Source organism: Caretta caretta, chromosome 8, assembly GCF_965140235.1.
Source record: "Caretta caretta isolate rCarCar2 chromosome 8, rCarCar1.hap1, whole genome shotgun sequence".
NCBI lineage: Eukaryota > Metazoa > Chordata > Testudines > Cheloniidae > Caretta > Caretta caretta.
This window is the reverse complement of record NC_134213.1, coordinates 50,446,745-50,464,911: the sequence shown is the minus strand read 5'-3', so window position 1 is coordinate 50,464,911 and position 18,167 is coordinate 50,446,745. Positions and strand designations below refer to the sequence as shown.

At 48.6% G+C, this 18,167-nt stretch overlaps 1 protein-coding gene across 3 annotated transcripts in view; it reads left to right on the top strand.

Moving 5' to 3' along the window:
• Window positions 1-18,167, top strand: part of TNR (tenascin R) — a 294,303-nt gene that overhangs the window by 63,299 nt on the left and 212,837 nt on the right. The gene's annotated exons all lie outside the window — the stretch shown is intronic.

Genomic DNA, 18,167 nt, shown 5'->3' with positions numbered 1-18,167 from the left:
CACCGAAATGTACAAATAAAACATACGAAAATTACCTCACCCAGCACTGAAATACAGCCACCTCTATAGCATCTCTCAGCAACACCACACATCAGTTGAAGACAGGAAGAGAAGAAGTTACTCTATCCATTTAAACTGCAAAGGGAATTTAGCTAGGGAGAATGTAGCCAGTTCAACAGGCCTATCCTCTGCAAAATGTACTCTGGGACCTTTAATGACCGTCACCAGTAAGGACTTTGGTCTTGGATGTTATCCAAAGAACTGAGGGTGAAATTCCAGCTCCATTGAAGTCAACTGGAATTAACTAAAGTTAGGCATCAAAATCCAGATTTAGGCTCTTAATCAGGAGAGACCTGATTTTTAAGAGCTATTGTGTACCCACAATCCCACTGGGTTCTCTTCTGATCTCATTCACATCAGTGACAATCTGGAGTGATTCCACCAAAGTCAATCTTGTGGAACTGGAGTGAGGCCAGAATCAGGTCCATTATCTGGTGGCTGTGGGTGCTGAGCACATCTGAAAACCAGGCTTCTGATATCTAGGTACCTAAATATTTAGATTTAGGTTCCTAACTGTACTCGCCTATATTTTGAAAAATTTGACATAGTAATTTTTGAGGGTTATTTGTAACAGTAGCAGGGGCAATATGTTCACTCAGATTCTGAGGATGATGGTGTCCCTTTAAAAGGCTGGCAATAGGTCTTGCTGGAGGGAGCTGGGAGGGGGGCATAAGTGGTGAGCTAGAGCCGGTTCACTGGAACCCCACAACCAGTTCTAAAAGGGCTTCTAAATTTAACAACTGGCCAAAATGGAGCCTTAGGCCCCAACTCTGTAGGTGCTCTGGGGTTGGAGCACTCATGGCGAAAATTTGTAGTCTTCGATGTACACAGCAGTTACAGCACAGGCTGGTGCGGTGTCCGCTACCTCCCTCAGGCTGTCCGTGACATGCCTGGAGGGACTACTTTTGGTGGGGGAGCCGGTAGCTCACTCGGTGGGCCGCTCAAATACTTGACCTCTACTAGGACTGCAAACACAAGGGCCAAATGTGGCCCAAACACAGACACCTGTCCATTGAGAACTAAACTGAGACCACCCGGTCATTTCACATGAGATACCAGATGGGAAGAGCTTGAGGGGACTACTCAACTGGTCTGATTTAAACCAAGCTCCAGATCCTACTAGCAAACCCCTGCACCGTTCATGTTTGGAAATGATTATTTATCAGCATTGCTTTCACTCTTGTAGCCTGCCTGGCCATCGTCCTAGCTGAGCAGTTTGTGATGGGAGACTTGGTACAAAGACCTATGTTTTTGGTGAGACCGTGCATGGTCCACGGACCAGTGACCTCCCACACATTCATCTGGTGCAACCCTTCCCCACAATCAACCCTGGCAAAGGGACAACAGAAAATCAGTGAGGACACTGAAGGCCTCCAAAGCCCATCAGGTAGAGCAATTGTCTGAGCTGGGGTGGAAAAAAGAGACAAAGAGAACAATTAAGAAAAAATGCAGGAGAGATGAGGACATAATTTGGTTCAATAGTCATGACAAGACAGGGTCCCTATTCTCGGCCCCCAGGACATCATTATTACCCAATGGGAATAATACATATCCTGTCCAGGGAGAAAAGTTCTGGGCGTGTTCAAATCCAAAGTTTTGCTTCAACCCATCTCTGGAAACAACAGCCCCCATGTTGCACCTGGCTGAATGCTGTTGTGTAGGACTTTGGATTTGAACACCCCCAGAACTTTTCTCCCTGGACAGGATATGTATTATTCCCATTGGGTAATAATGATGTCCTGGGGGCCGAGAATAGGGACCCTGTCTTGTCATGACTATTGAACCAAATTATGTCCTCATCTCTCCTGCATTTTTTCTTAATTGTTCTCTTTGTCTCTTTTTTTACACTTGTCTCTTTTTTCCACCCCCACATTCTTCCTGTCTCCCCTGGCTCCTGATTGCCAAGTGCGTGAGGCCCAGCTCAGACAATTGCTCTACCTGATTTGCTTCGGAGGCCTTCAGTGTCCCCACTGATTTTCTGTTGTCCCTTTGCCAGGGTTGATTGTGGGGATGGGTTACACCAGATGAATATGTGGGTGGTCACTGGTCTGCGGACCATGCACGCTCTCACCAAAAACATAGGTCTTTGTACCAAGTCTCCCATCCCAGACTGCTCAGCTAGGACGATGGCCAGGCAGGCTATGAGAGTGAAAGCAATGCTGATAAATACTCATTTCCAAATGTTAGGGGAAAAGGGTTTCCCTCCCGTCTAGGGTTGGGAGGGTAGCCTTCCCTGGACTTCTGTATTAGCCAAACAAACACAGAGTCAGGACTCTTAGTTAAAATGAGGCACTTTAATGCTAGCAAGTATGACAGCTGAAGGGCTCACCAATTCCTACACAGAGGAATATGGCGAAGCCCAGAACAAAGAACAAGGTAGAGCTTTTATAGCTTGGTTCAACATACTTAGTGATATCTCTTCCAGTTCAAACCAGTCAACCCCTGTTGGTCTGAGTCCTGAGGTATGAACATGGAGGCCCATCTGTATAAGGAATTCTTTCCCCAAACGGGGAGTACAGGTAACACATAGTTCAAATTCTTTCTACCCATAAACATAGGGAAAGGACAGATAAGCATAGAAAAAAGACAAAAGCCTAGCTGTACATGATTATAGGGTTGTTTTCTGGTTCTTTTCTTTATCATAAACATGAACGGTGCAGGGGGTTGCTAGTAGGATCTGGAGCTTGGTTTAAATCAGACCAGTTGAGTAGTCCCCTCAAGCTCTTCCCATCTGGTATCTCATATGAAATGACCAGGTGGTCTCAGTTTAGTTCTCAATGAACAGGTGTCTGTGTTTGGGCCACGTTTGGCCCTTGTGTTTGCAGTCCTAGTAGAGGTCAAGTATTTGAGCGGCCCACCGAGTGAGCTACTGGCTCCCCCACCAAAAGTAGTCCCTCCAGGCATGTCACAGACAGCCTGAGGGAGGTAGCTGACACCGCACCAGCCTGTGCTGTAACTGCTCTGTAGATCGAAGACTTGGGCCCAGGGCTGTCAGTCTGGCACAAAGTTCCATTTTTCAGTGACGTGCAGTCTTTGCTTCCTGGGGATGATACGAGGCGAGAGAAACAGCATCCTCCAACGCTAATTTCCATAGCTGTCTTCCACCTGAGCTCCCCCGTGCACTCCCATACATCTCTGTCTGATGTTAAGTAACCATGGCAGTGTTTACTTTTGTACTAACCAGGCAAGGTACAGTGCTATCTGTCAGCTAGGAAAACGCACAGTGCTAATGCTGCCATGTATTGCTTCACAAGGGGAGGCCTCTTAATGGCAGAACAAAGAAGTCCCTAATACACCAGGAAAAGGAAGGCATCTTCCATTATTATTAGAATCTGAAGCTAGGATGGTGTTTGGATCCACCACCTTTTTGTTTACATTCCCCCGATGGACTTGTCTCAAGAGCTATGGAACTCATGTTGTGTAGTATCCATATGGGAAGAAATGTGTTTTCCTGTACATTTTGTCCTGGACTTTGTTATGGTGTATGTAAATCAGATGGGACATATAAGAAACTCACTTGATTCCCTGTAGAAAAAGGGGGTGCACATATACACACACATTTGCAAAGTAGTTTTTTTGTCTCTAAGTCATTGGGTGAAATCTGTCCAAGTCCAGATCAGTTGTCTTTCCAAGTTATTACCCTCGGCAGACTATTTGGTGGCCAATATGAAATGAGTTGATGGTCTCTATCCAGTTCCTAATGGACAAGGATCCAGAAAAAGAACCCACCTTGACAATTGCCACTGGCTTGGCAGAGAGCCCAACAATTGACTAGACCCTGGAGACTAGTCTTAGAGGAGGATGCCATAGGTCAGAATTGTGGCATGTTAATGGAGAAAAGTGGTGGAGATGTTTGCCCAGCTTCTGCCCATTCTGGGGATAAGCTGCAGAATCTGAATAGAGTAAATTAATAAAATACAGATTTCCAAGCTGGCTCCTCTCATCAGCGCTTTAAAAAAATCACTCGGAAAGAAATGTTTGAAAAAGAGCTTTCTACCAGACACTTGAAATTCCCCCTCTCTCTGCTGGTCACGTATTCCAGTAATCTACCGAGAAGAGTCATGGACACAAGGCCAGAAGGGACCTCTATGATCATAGAGCCTGACCTCGTGAATACCACTGGTCATAGAGTTCTTTCCAGTGGCACCTGCATGAGCCCAGTCACATGGAGTTGAACTGGCAGATATCTCAAAAGAAATGGGGGGAATTGTGGGGTCCAGGAATTTTTACAGGTACTTGGGGAAACTTGCCACTATTTCTTTGTCCTGCCAACATTCCTAGATGTTCCTGGCTGCTTCTCTGAGGACAGTAGTGCATAGTTAAAGGCTAGGTCCCTGGCAGGGAGGAGTATTGTGGAGTTTTGCAGGCATTTACTGTGAGTGGTCTCCTTTGCCGTGAGCATTATTCTGGTTACATTGCAAGAGAAAAGACGAGTCTGCATACAGTAGCTTTAAACAGGAAAAAACGGATGGTTTTCTCATGTTCGTGTTTGGAAGGTTTGTCCTACTGCTGCCTCTTTGGACTATCCAGCAATGTTCATGAAGGGTGAAATTTGCCCCATGCAGAGAGCCAGCTCACGATCCGTATGCCGCTTTAAGTCCCAATTCAGCCCTATTTTGAAGCATTAAGTGGCACATAGGTCTTGTGCTGACCTTACACACAGGAGTGAATTTCATCCCTAGGGGATAACCACTCGGAGCGGAACTGAACACACAGAACGCTTTTGAGAGCGTAGTCTGCAAGAAAAGAGGGGTTTTTCTCTGAGGTTTGACTAATCCTGCAACCTGCTTATTCTTTCAGTCACAGCACTAGGCTCTGAATATGCAGTCACCCAAAGTTAGGTGTTGGGAGGGCTGCATGGTTATCTGCTTTCTCCCACATGTTTTCACCATGTTCTGTCACAACCATGCTTTTATACATCTCCGGGACTTTTCCACCTTAGGATTTGCCGCATGTACTGCCAGGCGTTTCAAGAGAAACTGACGTATGGACAAAACCTGTTGAGAAGTCTTCCTTCCTTCTCCAGAGCGCACACGCTGTAGATCGGCAGCTGTCAGACATCCAGTTAGTGTGCTGAGCATGCAGTCAGTAAACGTGAATTTGGAGATGGGCCTGGGGTATCCAATTCAGGCTCTGGATTCTAACTTTCCCAGAGTCGGGGGGGAGGGGGGGGCAGTTTGGAACCAGAGTTCCAGGCAGGGCCCCATTACAGAGAGAGGACTGATCCACAAAGCTTGGATCCAGATCCAGATGTTTGAGGGAATTCGGCTCGGAAATTAGAAGCCTAAATACCTTTTGTGGATCTGGGCCTTGGTGTCTATGCATTTAGGTTAGTGCCTTCTCCCTATGCAGTTAACCACAGTAGCAAGACATACAGAATGGGGAAGCCAGATCTCAGCCACATGAGTTGTATTCACATCAGACCTACTCCAGTTGCCATCAAAGGCAATAGAAAGCACCCATTGACTTCAGTGGGAGTTGGAGCAGATCCACACAGTAAACAAATTATGCAGTTAAGCGATAGACATTTAAGTAGTGAGTACACTAGGGGCTATTGCCTTGAATAGAGCTACACTAATTTACACTAGCTGAGGATCTGCCTGTATGCCCAATCCTGTTGGCCAAATGAATGGTATCCATGCCCCATATGGGTTTGATATCGGATATGAAGCAGGGTTAATACAATTGGGCTGCAACCGTCTCCTAACCAGAGAGCCCTGCTTACCATCTACGTTGCAGGAGCATTTAACTCCAACATCTTCTGTGATTTGCTGAATGACACTAGTGCTGCAGCATGGAGATGCCAACAGCTGGCTTGCCTGCACAAGCCATGTCCAGCCAGTGCTGTTACACACAGCTGTCCTGTATAGCTCTTTCTTCTTGCGGCATACGGTTGGAGTCAGCTCGGACACAGATGACATGAAGTCAGGAACGGTAGAGCTGAGTGGGTTAATGCTTGTGCCTTTTATTTCTGGGCACCTGGTCTCAAGGGTGACTGAAGTCATAGTTGACCTGAGCTTGGTGGTTTGAGTCTACTTTATTTTGGATGTTTGTTCACATCACAAAACCACCAAGCAATTTGATTCAGCTGATGCATTCCTAGACAGAGACTCCCAGGACTGGAACAACAGGGGGTGCTATGGGTGAGCACATGGGCATCTCTGAGTGTGATTCAGGTGTGAAATAGCAGGGTTTGCTCAGATCTCCACACAGCTACCATACCTCATTCCTGATGTGGAAGGACCACCTGTAGTGGCGTGTTCATCTTTTACCCAAGAAATTCAAAAGTAACCAGTAACTTCTGGATGCCCATCACGAGACACCTTGAATGGACCCGATGTTCAGAAACTGGTGAGCCTGAGAACCAAAGCACCCAAAATCACTAGTCACTTTGGAACGTCTTGGCCTTTGTACCCTTTCAATCCTTGTCCTCTTTGGTAATCAACATTGATCACTAGGACATGAGAGGTCTGATCCAGTGACCTAGAGTTAGTGTCCTGTATCTCCCAGCTACTGCTAGTCTTGTGAGTTACCCAGTTTGTAGTTGTCACATGTGTCCTGCTGGGGTTGGTATGCTCATCTTTATTTTGGTTTTGATGTCTATATGTTGCTACATAATCCATTGTTTGTCTACTAAACAATACTAGATTTACTGGAGATGGTGAGTCATTGCAGCAAGAGGTCTCCAGTGTCAATAAGAACTTGTTTTCGATGTTTTCTTCCCAGTGAAATAAAGGGTTCGTTATAGTGAGGGTCCATATGCCCAGTGACGCTCATCAACACACAGTTATCTGAGTTGTGACTGAGTCTCAGGGGGACATAGACACCAACCATGGTGTTGATGGGAGAGACTTGGTGGGCTTCCCTATTCTTAGCCTGCCAAGGCCCAAAGGGGCAAAGATGCATGAAAATCACCGTGTGGTGCAGTTCCTTCCTTTCATGTAACTGACTCTGTCTCCAGCCCCAGCTTCTTGATTCTTTGTTTCCGGAATAAATAATCCTCAGCAATAAAAGTGAGAGGGGCTGGAGAATTTTAGAAGCAAAAGGAGTGATGTTCCTCAAAATGAGACATTTGAAATGGGTGGCTGCACTGTGTATTACAGAAATCCTCCACTCGTTTCTAATCCAGAAGAAATTACTCCTCCAGCCGTGGAAAGATGTGTGTTACTTGCGTTTGTTAGCTGTTTCTTATTGCATGCATATGCAAGCATGGCTGTATCCGGAGTGACCATAGATTTGCAGGAAGGGGGAAAGAAGAGGGCCTCAGATTAGTTGGGCCTTAATTAGATCTGTGACCTCAGGCAAGTCACCTCTTTGCGCCTCAGTTTCCTCATTTATAAAAATGGAGCATAATAATGCTCACGTGGATGTTGTGAGACTAAGTTCACTAATGAGTATAAAGAGCTGTGAAGCTGCATAAAGAAAGGGATAGAAATAATTCTGAAAATATCAGAGTGCCATTATGTAACTCAGTGGAATTGCCTGGAATACTGCGTGCAGTTCAAAAATATTTAGCAGAAATAGAAGGGGTCCAGAGACAGGTAACTAAATGATTTGAGATGTGGTGCAATTTCCATATAAGGAGAGACTGAAAAGTTTCAAACTGTTTAGTTTGGCAAGAAGATGAATAAGTGTGGACAAAATAAAGGTATGCAAAATAATGAATGGTGCAGAGAAAGTGAACTAGGTGCCCGTATTTATCCTATCTCATAATACAAGAACAAACAGATTGATGGTAAAATTCAAAGGTAATACAGGTAAAACTGATACATGGAAACATTTCTTATTTATTTAATATTAACATTTCTTAAAATAGTCACAATTACCTTGTGGCAGAGTATTCTCCAGGTTATCTTTTGAGACCAAGAGAATTCTTCCTGAAGCCAAGAGTAGAATTCAAAAAAGGATTGGTAATTTGTATGATTAATGACACCATTACGAGTTGTAGCCAACAGAATGAAAAAGGAACTAGAAGAGGTATAAACCTTCATGCTTCAGGGCATAAATGAACCAGTAACTGTCTGTGGTTAGGAAGTAACTTCTCCTATGGGACAACTTATTACATAATAGTCTATTGTGGCGTTTCTGTCTCCTTCTTATGAAACATTTGGTAATGCCCACCATTGGAGATAAGATATCAGACTAATGGGTCCTGGTCTTAAATGGAATGACTGTTCCTATACTCAGACGTTTGTAAGACCTCCAGAAAACCAGGGCTATACTGAATTCATAAATTTTTATCAAACACATTATATATATATATAAAATGTACCATTTGATTGTCCATCCATAAATCCATCCATACATCTCTCTATCTGGTGGTCACTTACAGCATCTACTACAGTTACTGTTGCAAAATCATTTTTCAGAACTTGTTTTAAATTGCACACAACCTCTTTAATTCGAAAGTCCATGGGTCCATGAAGCTGAATTTTTCTGAAAGCCTGAGCAAAATTTCTTCTTCCATTGCTTAGCTCAGTACAGATTTTATTTTTGAAGGACATTTTTCCTTAAAATGCTTAAAATTCTAACCCAGTCCTTTTGAATGGGAATATGTAAAAAATTGCTGCTGTTAAAAAGTGCAAATTTAGCATGGCAAATGTAACAAGGAATAGATCTCTTGCTAGGTTTAAAAATGAATGGCTTGGTTTTAGCAAAGTTAGGAGAATTTGAAAACCGTGTATTGCTCATCTAGGTCCCAATTTAGCAAGTCTTGAGTACATGCTAAAGTGCATTCCTATCAGCACATTTAAGCATGTGTTTAACTTTACAAACATGCTGAAGTCAATGCCTCCCTGAATAGGGACAGACTGCTGAGTTATCGCCTTATCTAGGTACCTACGTGGCCCTTATCACTGTAATATTTAAGTGCCAATAAAATATTATTGGATTAGCCTCACTTGGAACCCCCCAGAATCAGGGAAGTCTGACTTTACAAGAGGGGAATGGAGGCACTACGGTCACCACAGGAACTCTGTGACAGAGCCAAGAATTGAACTCAGAGCTCCTGAATCCCGTTGCAGTGACTCACGCACAAGATGTTTTTACTGCTTATTGGGGCAGGCTTAGGACATGAGCGAGCACTTAGCACAGTAGGCTATACATAGGAGAGAGGGATCTATGCAAATATAACAGAGATGGATAGACAGCCTCATTCAGGTGGTCATTGTAGTAGTGGGTAAATAAATAGCGTAGGCAAGACCAATAAACAGCATGGATGGGGAAGCAAGACAGAGGAACAGTATAAATGGATAGAGAAACATATTAGAGAAATCAGAAGGGTGTCTGGATAATAGGATAGAGACTCTAAGGAGGATGGATAGATAGACTGATACAGTGTCATGCGGCATGACAGATGAAATTGACATCTCTTGATCCCACAGGATTGAGGCTAGACTTGATAATTCAGCGGGGATTAAAGCACCAAACTCTTTGTATGGGTTCCTGATCCTTTGCTTTGAAGGTATTCCTCCCACCCGACAGCAAGGGAGTCTTCCAATACACTATTTTTATGGTTAGTTTCTGGCCTGCAGTGTGGAAGCACCTTGTGCAGCAATCCTATTAGCTCTTGTGAACTATGTGAGCTATGGAGGAGTCAGTGCTTCGGTGGGGAAGAGTCTCTATGTGGCAAGAAGTGGTGTTGGTTTGTCTCCAGGAGTAATTCCCACGCCTGGTGCTAGGGGGTGCTGAGCTGCTGGCTGTGCCATCGTTCTGACATGGCTGCTACTCTGAAATCTGTCATTATTCAAGAGTCTTGACTGTTTAAAGCTTTCAACTGGCCCCTGCCAGAGCCAGTCTGACACCAGAAGCTCCAGCCTTCAAGAGATTTTAGGGCTGCGCAGGTGAAAACTCCCTCTGTCTGGCTGAGATCCCCACTTTCCTGCCACCTGGGGAGAACAACCTATCACAGATGCTGCAGGAGGCAGGCAGAGCTCTTCCTGACCCTTAGCAGCTGAAGGCGGTTTTGCATGGGGAAGGGGAAGAGAAAGCAGCTGCTGCCAGTCTCATAAGATGGAGCAGAAGGGGCCCAACAGCTCAGGGCAGCTCTGATCCTTTCTCCTCCATCCACTCTTGTGAAAAATGGGTCCCATTCACTGCTCCTCCCCTTCTGTTCTCCTGCTTTCTAATGCTGCAGCATGGGACCTGGAAAGGGGGAGAAGAGACCACCTTTGGAGCTGCCTCACCCAGCCTAGCATGGGGCAGTGGGAAAAACCACCTCATGGGACCAGGGGCAGATATATGGAGCTAGAGGGCAAAGAGGAGAGTAGGGTTGTGTGACCGGGTGGGCAGAATGGATGTGAGGCTGGGAGACGTGAGGATGGGGGGCACACTGTATTGATGTGGCTCTGAGATGCAAAGTTAATGTGGGACTGGGGTACAAAATTAATTGATGTAGAAGTGCAGTGTCCAATATTGTATTGCTCACTATAAACTGGCAACACATTGGCAGGGGGGAAGGGTTTAAAAATCAGAAGACCGCTCCAAAACCAGTCACTGGTTATTGTTTTAACTCATGATTTTTGGGCCAATCTCATTATCTGGGAGGAGGGAGGGTCGGTCTGACTCATGGTTTTTGAACTTTTGGTGTCGGCGATACTTCCCAGGACTTCCCCCCTCAATATAGGAGTGTCAATCGTGGTGTCTTGGTGAAATTCTAGGTCCTCTAATTACATTCTGCCTGCTTCAATTGACATTGCAGAAAGCATTTTAATATGGTGGTCTTCACTTCCTGATCTTAACTGTTGCGATGTATTCCTAGTGATGTAAAATACATGAGACGTTTCAGTCCAGAGAAGGACGTATTTCTGAGTTGGGTGGTGTGATCCCTGTCTATCCATTAACTGAATCAGATTAATTGATGTTTGTAAAGTGCTTTGAGATCCTCAGACACAGGGGCTCTAGAAGGAAAAACGGTTATATTTATGTCCAACTCTTTTCATCCGATGAAATCAGCTGCCTCCGTTGCTCTTAAGCTGAGGGGAATGGGGTAGGCAAAACGTACATGTCACAGTGTATCCAGAGCCTTATTTACAGCTATGCAGAAATGCTGTATATAAGGGTAAGGTAACAGAGCAGAAGGGAGTAGATGCAAAACATGGAGACTCTTGAACAAAGAGTCATCGGAACATAGGAATTGCCATCCCAGATGCTTCATCTGCTCTGGTGGTAGAAAATTCAGAGAGGTGTAAACCCCCCATTGATGGTAATTATGCAATAAATAACCTTCCCATAAGGGGAGTTTCTTTCTAACCTAGGGCAGTTAGTACTTGACTCGTGCCCGGATGCATGAGGGCTTTTATCTTTTCTGCGTTTTTATCCTCTCTAACGTAACAGAGGATGTTCTTATTATCCATATCAATGTCTAATCCTTTCTAGAGTCCTCCTAAGCTCCTGGCACAGACGTTCACAGGCTCTGATATTTGTACACAGATCATGTTCATATTTGGGGTGAAGATATTCAGAGCTGTTTGCATTTATCATGAGTATTCTATAGGTCAAATCAGAATGCAGATGGGCAAGGGCCTCAGAATGGTAGCAATCTAACTGTGTGGGTTGAGGGGTTAAATCGAGGAAGCCATCTCTGTCCATTCTACCCCACCTCACCCTATCTTCCCCAACAACTTTGACTGGAATCTTGTGTCCTGTGGTTACTGATGGATGCAGAGACAGGGGTGCAATGTCATTTCCAAAATCATAGAATCATAGAATCATAGAATATCAGGGTTGGAAGGGACCCCAGAAGGTCATCTAGTCCAACCCCCTGCTCAAAGCAGGACCAATTCCCAGTTAAATCATAGTATGCAGTGTGTAGGGTAGGATCAGGAGGCAGTACAGACTCACTGATTCAGCAGAGTCAATTCCCTGTAGCATCACGCTCTCTCCTGCAGATATTTCTTGGCATCTTACTACAACAGGTGCACATTGAATGAGGTCAGCCTAAAGTCCTCTGTCCAGAGAACTTCAGGGCTGCAGCAGTGTAAGCTCCCCTCCCCACACTGCCCTGCAATGGGCCTCAAGCTTGGTGCGGAGGGACCATCTCTTGCAGGGAGAGGCTCCATCTTTATTCCATCCTAAGCCTCTTTGTTTAGCCTGCCAGCAAGAGAGCAGGCGTGACGGCACGTTTTTGGCAGCAGACACTTGGAAACTGGCTTGAGGCAACCAACCCCATTCAGGCGGGCCAGCCAATAAGCTGTAAATGGCTTGGGGCCACAATGTACTTGGGCTAGATTTTTCTCTTTATCTTTTTCATTATGCTAGGGCCTGGAGGCCCCAACCAGGATTGCGGCCCTGTTCTTACACATCACATGAGAAATAGACAAGAGTGGGAGAAAAGGGCTCTTATCCAGTTTACAGAGGAGGAGTTGAAACATGAAGAGGTGAAGTGACTAGCCCAGGATCACAGTGGGTGTCTGTAATAGAGCCAGGCACTGAGTCTGGATCTCTTGACCCCATCCTGCCTCTCTCCTGGAATCTAGCCATGAAAGGCTCTCTGTGCCCTCACTAGTCCCTACATGAGACGGCCCAGCACCCAGCTGCAAACCGCAGCACTGGTGCGCATTCCCAGCTGGCTCTCTCTGTTTAAGTTCTGCCCTTGCACCCAGCTCAGGTCATGCTGAATTGGTGAGTCGGGCTCGATTGACTCACAAATTGCCTTGAAGAGACCCAGCAGCACCTCGACACTGCGGAAACCAGCAGTAACAAGCTGCCGTTCCCCATCCTGATGCTTTACATCAACATGCTGGTAATTTATATGCTACAGTGCCACGGCTGACACCTTCATAGAGGCTTTGTTGATTCCTTCCTCCCATGAGCCGCCCAGCTCCATATCCATCCAGGGCTGCAGCTGCTTCCCACCCCTGCCTGCTCGTTTCACTTCATGCAAAACAGTTTATTTAAACGTGTGAGGCAATAAGATCCCATTTGCAGCGTTTCTAATTTTTATAGCCTGCGTGATTAAATCAACTCCGCTGCTGTGGGGAAGCCCTGGTAATTAAATAATTTGGGTTACAGAATATTTAATGAATTGTAATTACCCATGCCATCTAGCAAGCCTCCCATTTAGCACAGGCTGGATCACTACAGCAATGTACATTTTTCTTCTCTCTCTGGTGCACCCATGCCAGAGAACATGGAGAGGGTCTTGATGAAGCCAGCAGCAGAGCTGTGGGGCAGAGGAAACTGGCGCCTGACTTCTCCATAAGGAAAATTATTTCTAATGCAGGACAAGCCCATTTAACAGCAGCCTGATGTCAAAGGGAAGAAGCTGCAGGGGGCTGTCCGCAACCTCTTCTCAAAACGGACCCCGCTGCAGTGAGACGAGTGGCTATTCAGGGCCTTGTGTGAAGTGAATTGAGGGCGGAGCTCACTCTGTCTCCCTGTGGCCTGGTGTCCCTGTCAAACACCACCACCATGACTGGCACTTACGGCCATGTTAGGATCATGCTGCTGGGGAAGGACACAGCTAGGAGTCTTGGTGCCCAGCGGTGAACAGGTCTCGTTCCCGTGGTGGTCACTCGAGAAAGAGCCCTTAGAAGGGGCTGCTGCTAATTATTATTATTGTTATGGTTGTGTCTAGAGGCTCCGAAGGAGCTCAGCCCCCTGCCCGGTGCTCGGTGCTGTATGTACACACTGTGAGAGGCCGTCTCTGCCCCGAACAGCTGCCAGGCTAAACAGACAAGAGGTGAGGGATGTGATGTTATCATCCCTCTTTTACAAAGAGGAAACGGAGGTGCTCAGGGTCATCCAGGGCATTTGTGGCATAGACAAGAATAGAGCGCAGCTCTTCTAAGCCTTGTCTAGCACCTTAGCCACCTGGCCTCTTTCCTCGCTAAGCACTAAAAGGCTAAGTCTGCTCTGAGGCCCTGCCAAGAAATTAGGCCTCAGAAACAATCCCTGCTGAGCTGTATTTGTCCTGTTGGCATGCCAAGGGTCAACTGACTCTGGCAGCCACTGCTCCAAAGTGCTACTTGCCAGCTCTGAAAGGCCTTGCTACTGCAGGAGGTGAACGCAGCTGATCCTGCCTACAGTGCCATGGCCGTCCCGGCTTCCTCTTCTACACACTGCTTGTGCATCTTCGGAACAGAAGCCCCTCACTCCCACAGAGCTGCATAGCGTGAGCAAGACAAATGGCTTTGCTGTGTACCAATTAAAGTTAGTGCTTCCCAGACCCCCAGACCCCTGATGTCTCTTCCCTCCCATTAAACAAATGCCTGACCCAGGGTTAAACCTGCTGGGGGAACAAACCAGGCTCAGGCTGAGGTTACACGAGTCGGCATTTGTTTACTGTTTGCTGCGCTCCTCTGGGATTTATAAAACCCTTGTAAAAAGGAACACGTAATGGGCAGGAGAATACAGGATGCTGGAACACACAATCAGGCTGCGGCGGATTAGATAGGCTGGTGACACAGGGTCAGAGGTAAAATACAGCCTTTGAACCAGAAATTACACTGTCTTCTGCCGTCCCCGACCAGCCGTACAGTAAATACCATAGGTGCAGTGATCGGGCTCTCTGCATGGTCTAGTGCCTAGGGCTGGGAGGCAGCAAGTCCGAGTTCCAATCCCAGCTTTGCTGCTAGGTGACCTGGGGCAAGGGACTGAATCTCTGTGCCTCAGTTACCCCACCCACCTCCGAGCTCTTGGGAGGAGTGACTAATGTTTGTAAAGCACTTTAGAGAGAGAGGCACAGATGCACAGCTGGTGTCAAGGTTGGGGTAGGTCCAATGACTTCAGTGGAGTTCTACTGATTTCCACCAGTTAAGATCGCTCTTGTACAGTGGTAGGTGTTAAGAGAGTAGCCCAGGAGCAGGCCAAGCAGCACTGGCTGAGCCTGCCTTTGTGATCTGGACCATAGCGAGGGGCTTGGCCAGCTCGATAGCACGACATGAAAGAGCTCCCTCCCTCCAAGGGAAAATGGGGAGATGAGTGTCCGACGCCGCCCTATGGGTCCAGCCAGTGATGAGCTGCCAAAATCTTAACAACCGGTTCCCTCCTCACCCCACGAGGGGGTCGTGGTCCGCTCCCGCCCCCCCGGGACTCCTGCCCAATCCAACCCCCCGCGTTCCTTGACGCACCCCTGCCCCCGGGACCCCTGCCCCATCCACCCCCCTCCCCTGTCCCCTGACTGCCCCTGGAACCGGGCAGGAGGGTCTCATGGGCCACCGTAGTGGGTGCCCACCCCACCCTGTCCCTAAGAGTCAGAGGGACCTGCCGGGAGGCGAGGTGGGGAGTCCCGGCGGTGCTTACCTGGGGCAGCTCCCAGGAAGCATCGGGCAGGTCCCTCTGGCTCCTTGGGGCAGGGTAGCGAAGCTTGTGGGGGAGCAGGGGGAGCGGCTGCTCCCCCCACTGATCACATCAAAAGTGGCGCCTTAGGCGCCGACTCCATGGGTGCTCTGGGGCTGGAGCCCCCACGGGAAGAATTTGGTGGGTGCAGAGCCTCCACCAGTTGCTCCCAGCCCTGCCCCGCGCTGTGCTGCTCCCGGCCCCAGTTCCACCCCGCTCCGCCTCCGCCCCTGAATGTGCCACCCCGCTCTGCTTCTCTGCCCCCCCACCCTGTTTCCCGCAAATCAGCTGTTCACGCTGGAAGCCTGGGCGGGCTGAGAAGCAAGCAGCGGCTTCGCGCTCAGGCCCAGGGAGGCGGAGGCAGAGCGGAGGTGAGCTGGGGCGGGGAGTGGTTCCCTTGGGCGCCCCCCCCACCCCGGTTACCTGCTGCGGCATGGGCGGCCCTTCTCACGCCCCCCTGCAGAGCTCCCCTCCCCTCCTCTCCGCCTCCCTGGGCCCCCGCTTGCTTCTCAGCCCTCCCTGGCTTCCCACCGAACAGCTGATTCACGTGAAGTGGAGTGCGTGTGTGTGTGTGTGTGTGTGTGTGTGTGTGTTAAAGCAGAGCGGGGCGGAGGTGAGCTGGGGCCAGGTGCGGGGCGGGGAGCTGCTGGTGGGTGCTTTGCACCCACCAAATTTTCCCCATGGGTGCCACCGAGTCGGCGCCTAAGATGCCACTTTTGGTCAGTTGTTAAATTTAGAAGCCCTTGCGGGACAACCGGTTCTAAAAGGGCTTCTAAATTTAACAACCAGTTCCCGTGAACTGGCGCGAACCGGCTCCAGCTCACCACTGGGTCCAGCCCCTGAACTGTGGGCTCAGCCAGACTCCCCATGCTGCCACAGCAACATCCCACTGTGATGTAATTGGACCGGCCACCTTTGTGTCAGCAATCTAACCACAGACCTATTGGAGCTAGCTCGGGTGCCTTTCGCCCTTGGAGGAACCTGGATTGGCTCGCAGAGGTCAGAGCAGAGAGGAATTTTCTGGACTCTGATGGAAGTCTGTGAACACCGCAAAACTGCGGCAGGCTGTGGCGCAGAGGCCAGGCTCTCCTTGAAGGAGTGGGGGGAAGGCCGGAGTTTGGGGAACGCTGGAGGTTCAGACCGAGGTGTGGGGGCAGGGCTGGAATAGCAAGGGGAGTCTCATCGAGGAGGGGGATGCATTGACAGAGCAGTGGGGAACCTAGGACTGGAAGAGTGGGTGGGGGGGCAAAGTTGAAGGTCAGGACTGAAATGTTTTGGCAGAGCTGTGTGCACCCATGACTGGAACTGCAGCCTGCTGCTGGCAGGGTTTGCTGCAGGTCAGGTAAGAGGGGCACTGGCAGAGCTGGGGCCGGGGGCTGGGGGAGAGGGGCGTTCCAGAGACCAGGGCTGGGAAGGGGTCATACTGCAACAGCTGGGGACACCAGTTAGGACAGGGGTGCATCAGCAATGCTATAGTAGAGAAAATGTTCAGAGGGGGCTGCCCACTGTCAAGTGGCTCTCTCTAGCCATGGGCTATTACCTGCTCACTTCCAAGAACACCCATCTTCCCCCGCCCCCCACACTCCAGGTCTTAAGAAGCTGATGGGCATAGGGGCTGGTGGCCTAAACAAGATCCCCTTCTCCTGACAGCCCCTCTTGGGGTTGGTCCAGGTCCAGTTGGAAGCAAGTGCAGCAGCCAAGTGGAGCCCAGGCGCTGTTAGGCCGGCAGGGTGCTCAGAGAGAGTTAGCATCACAGGTAAATTCAGTGTGAAATAACCCTGACAGGTATATGGGTCATGTTTTATTTATTAAAAGAATGGCTGACAGTGAAGATAAATGTAACAGAGGGAAGAGAGCCTGGAAGCCTCTGAGGAGATGCGTGTGAAATGGAGCCCAGGTTTTCCCAGTGCCACAGGGAGCGCTCTAAATACCCCTGCCTTCCAGACTGCACTCGGAACTGCTTCCAGGGAGGAAGGCTGCACGCCTAGAATAGCTCTGTGCCTCCTATTCAGAGAAAGTGGGAGCCTTCACCCCCATCTCCAGAAAACCAGTCGGAGACAGGGTGGAGCTGGTGTCCCCAAAGAGGAATCTGTGCCCCCTGAGCAGAGAGGCTGAGAGGGTTGGGGTTCCCACATCCAAATTTGGAGTTGGGGGAAGGAGAGTCTCTTCTTCTACACAAGTCCCCTCTCCTTTACTCCCAGCTTGTTGGAGGGAAGGGGATGAATCAGTGGGTCCCCTCCCATTCCAAAGTGCAGGGAAGCCCGGGATTCATCACACTTGGGGGTCCTTCTCTCCCACAATGTCTCACTGGCATTTAACTCAAAGCTGCGTTGGGGGGCGGGGGAGGGGGATGTTCATCCCTGTGAAGAGTCAGTTCCTCACACCCATCCCCTCAGAAGGCCTCGGGGGTGGGCCGCTCAGTGTGGAGTTCTTCACCTGACTTATGCTTCCGGTGAATGGCACCGGGCCGACCCCTCAGCTGCTGTAAGGCACCAGGGCTCCATGGACTTCAGTGGAATGGAACCAGTTTACACTGGTTGAGGAGGCCAATCCCCCTTCTTTACCCTAAGTTTGGAGAGAGCCCAGAGGGGTGGGAGAACAGGAGCATGGGGGTGACGTCTCCTGGTTTGGTCTCTCTGAATTTTCTGCACCTATTCCTAAGAATTGATCCTGCTGCATAATGTGGCTTTGCCTTTTCCTGGCAAAATTCTACCTTGGAACAAATCCTGTCCAGGGGAAATGGTAAAATGGCCCTATGTGCCTGTGCAAAGAATGAAGCCACAGAACATGACCCATTCCCTTGTCCCCGTGAGCATGCTTTCCCCGTA